We start from the raw sequence: 4,266 nt of genomic DNA, 5'->3' as shown, positions 1-4,266 counted from the left end.
GTTCAACCGCAATTATACGAAGCTACGAGAATACTTTTTGTGCGCAAAAGTACAAAAAAAATTTCCATCAAATTTTTGGTCACATTTTTGGGTGAACTAACCCTTTAAGTTGAGTTTGCTCTGTGTCCACTAGGGGGCACTGGAGTTCTTGGTTTGAGGGAGAGCGTTCATGTTTTTTCGCGGGCAGTTGTTATTAGTCGAGTTGGCGTGAAGACTGGGAATAAGGGAGGCGAACCGAAGTCTTTGTTTTGCTATTATTATGGTTTAACACACATACATATCATATACATACATACATACACATAAGTATTTCTTAAATATGTGTATATTTATAAATATACACAGTACGAACATTTTACATAAACACAAACTTTTATTTTGGATGCGATTAAACGTGATTAATCAATTTGACAGCATTATTTATAAAAAAAAAATATATATTTCTTTTGTATTTTTTCCATTGTAAAAAAAAAAAAGTTTTAAAATTCCAAAATGCATGTTAAAGGTCCTAAACTCAGATCATATGCAGAGTTTGAGTTTGTGGTGCAGCATTTACTGCAACACTTCTGTATATTTTGATTTCGGTTTTATATCGATTAATCGTGCAGACCTTGTTTGGACTGCAAATTCGGAATCAAAGCCACTGTAAAATAGTAGGGATATGCCGGTATCAAATTTTCATGTTGCGATTAATTCACGGTATTTAGAAGTGCCCACGATAACAATATTGTGCATATTCATTACCGTGATATATCGCATTACCGAATACCGGCACAAGTCTATAAAATAGCTGATATAAACACAACTGTGATCATACATCAACTGAATGGTACATTACAGAGCCATGCTGCACTATAGCAACCATAAACAACTCTTCACACTTAATGTTGTGCCAAGCAAACACCAATTAACTGCAAGTTCCTCCTCACCTTGACTTGTTTGGGCCATGTCCAACTCAATTTGTCACATGTGTAAATATCGCAAAGCAGTTCAGTCCACTGACAGCCATACAAATCTACACTGGCAAATAATTTTTTATCAAGGGGAGTAATTATGAATCATTAAGCAATTTAGTCCCACACAAAACCACAACCACAACTCCAGCCGATTGCATGTTCTGGCCTGAGAAGAAGAGCTCCAGTTCACACAAATATTCCCAAAATGTCTGAGGTAAAGATCCTTTCTGCCCTACCTTCATGACTGATTTAAGAAACTCTTGTAACAGTTAAAGATGCTTTTATGTGGTCCACCAAACCATCTCCAAATCTGAGAAGCTTTTAATGGATTCTGCATAACCATAAGTGGAAGCACAGTTTAAGGCCAAAAAAGAGAGGTTTAAGACTATTTTTAGTCCTCAGATCTGAGTGAGCACTGTGCAGTGAGAGTCAGTCACATGTAAAGTGCAAATTCTTCACCTTTCTCCTCTGGTTCAGATGTGGAGTTTAATAATGCAGAAGTGCATGCTCTGATGAAATATTCACACAGGACAGAAAACAAGCCATAAACCCTGAGGTCCAAAAGATTATTTATTCTCATCATGGCCTCCATCTCCAGATCAATACAAGCTTGCGGGTACTTACAATGAACTTGAAAAAAATGATCCAGTGAGCCGTTTCCAGTAAGCGATTCTCAGCAGAGCACATGTGACAGCGGTGTAGGGCTGTCAAAAAAAAATTTGAATTTCGAATATTCGTCGAATTTAAAATGAAAATCCACATTCGAATGCAAAAACGTTGCATTCGAATTTTAGGTGTGCATCAGGCAGCCTTATCAGTGGCGCTTGAAATGCGACGACGATGTAAGTGTCATTGCATTTTAATGCTTTTGTTAGCTTGTCCAGTTGAACCCACTAGATGCGGTGCTGCTACGTTGTTCATTCAAAATATTGCAGAAAAATAGAACAATCAATGCGGGGAAGATGTTGTTTACGTCAAAAACGAACGTAAAAAATTAATGTAAGTTCAACTTTTAAAAAAACATGTCTCAAGACTTTATGGCGGTTTTTCCCCATCCCACTGCATCTCAAGTTTTTAAATGAAGAAAGTACTCTTTGTGTTTGGTTTTCGGTCCTTTGTATTAAACTATACATATAATTGTTTAAGCAACTTTATTAATTATATATGGTTTATAAGCATTATTTTAAACATTATGCAAAGATAGTCGTGTTATTTTATTATGCTTTCAAGAAACATGCATCATATTTTGCTCAATGCGCCCTCTTGTGGCCTCAGGAGAGAAGCCAACAGCTTTTTTCCCCCAACTGAACTTATGCCTTTTAAATTCGAATATAATTCAAATATTGATAATATTTAAGTAAAAAATTCTAATTTAGTTTTTCAGCCATTTTGACAGCGGTGCTCAAAACAAACAGCAATGACTTACTCTTGTGAGTGTCTTCTGCAGCAAAATGGAAAGGATGACCACATCCTTAATTCTGAGTTCCCTTTAGCCAAGCGCACCATAGAGAGCAGGAAACCCACAAGTTGGCCACATCTCCTGTTAGTTTTTGGCGCTGCTACAACAACCTATCCATCGTTCCTTGACAACCAACATGAGTTAGGAGAATGATTAATTCTGCCCAGCGGTTACCTTTAGTTCAAATTAGGGACGGTCAAAATTTTTACTGCAATATACAGTCAAAATTATTTTCCACACTGTTGTCCATTAAACTGACAAAGAATAATATTCTATTTCATTTTCATTCCATATAAAAATACAATGTTAACATAATATTTATATTTCCTACATTTTTTGTAAAAATAATTATAAAACTATATAAAATGATATTAAAGAGATAGTTATGCAAAAATGAAAATTCTGTCATTAATTACTCACCCTCATGTTGTTCCAAACACACAAGACATTCGTTCATCTTCAGAACACAAATTAAGATATTTTTGATGAAATCCAAGAGCTTTCAAAAATATCTTAATTTGTGTTCTGAAGATGAACGAAGGTCTTGCAGGTTTGGAATGACATGCGGGTGAGGAATTAATGACAGAATTTAAATTTTTGGGTGAACTAGGCTAACCATTTAAATATTTGACTTGTAAATGTTGATTACAAAAAGTTCAGTTTTGGCTCAAAACTAATTACAGAAAATAATTAATAAATAATTGCATATTACTTTTTAAAAACATTTTGCAATAATTAACATTATTAATTGTATTTTTGTATTTATCAGGGACAACACACATTCATTAACATTTGCTACTGAAGCTTAAATTAGAGACAATATTAAAACATCAAGAAAGGAAGGATTGTAAAACTAGTCTGGATGGAAGGACAATACCCATAACATTAACAAACTATGACGTTTTAATAATCGTTCTAATTATGGAAAGTCCACACCACAGCTAATAATAATAACGACAATTTCAGAACTATTTTTCCACCAGAGAAATGATAAAAAAAATGTTTGACAGCCAATCAGAATCCATCCGACTTTAAAAAGCTTGGGCATTTACAGTGGCAGACGACATAAGTGCAGCACTTGCTTATAATAAACAATGTCACAATGCATGGGTGTGGATGCTAATAAAGTTATCATTATAGTTATCTATATAGTTACAGTTTTTGGTCTGAATGGGCCTTAAAGGTGGAGTAAGCGATTTTTCAAATAGCTTTAGAAAACTGATTCGGGCTGAATAGCAAAACAAACTTGTAGCCATTCAGCAAAAAGGGGCATGCGTGTCTACTCATGATGTGGAGGAGAGAGAGTTCAGTGCACAGGACGGACATTAGCCGAGCCGAGCGACAGAAAGATAGAGATGGCGGACAAAAAACAAACACGCGTATTTTATCCTCGGAACGCGATTTTTAACGGGGACCCCCTTGAAACGCGATTGGGCGGGTTTTGTTGTGAAAACCTGGCAACCTCTTCTTAAAAGCAGTGGCGACCTCAAGAGGAGGAAACGCATCAAACTAACAAAACACCCCGATCAAGTTCAAGCAGGTAAGTTTCAATTACATTTTTAATATTTAGAGCTTCTGTAATGAATATTATTCCATATTTTAATTTGAATTTCGGATTGAAATAAACATCGCCGTTAGCATATACGTAGTTAATCGTTAGCTAACGCTAATATAATGAGCATTAGAATGAATTTTGTTCAAAATTATTTTTTTGTTAACTATTTAATGCTCCTATAACTTTTATTACTGTAAAAAAACAGAAGGACATAATGGTATTTACTATGGTATTTACTAATGAACTGTGTAACCAAAATATGCGTGTTAGAGAATGTACAAATGTATGTTAACAGT

The 4,266-nt window shown here is 34.9% G+C and overlaps 1 protein-coding gene across 2 annotated transcripts in view; it reads right to left on the bottom strand.

Annotated features, from left to right (window-relative positions):
- LOC107685515 (zyxin-like) overlaps positions 1 to 4,266 on the bottom strand; it is a 33,314-nt gene that overhangs the window by 23,937 nt on the left and 5,111 nt on the right. The window lies entirely within an intron of this gene.

The sequence above is a fragment of the Sinocyclocheilus anshuiensis genome, unplaced genomic scaffold (genome assembly GCF_001515605.1).
Source record: "Sinocyclocheilus anshuiensis isolate Anshui unplaced genomic scaffold, SAMN03320099.WGS_v1.1 scaffold185, whole genome shotgun sequence".
In the NCBI taxonomy this organism is placed as follows: Eukaryota; Metazoa; Chordata; class Actinopteri; order Cypriniformes; family Cyprinidae; genus Sinocyclocheilus; species Sinocyclocheilus anshuiensis.
The sequence above is the reverse complement of the archived record's forward strand: the minus strand, read 5'-3'. Positions and strand labels throughout refer to the sequence as shown.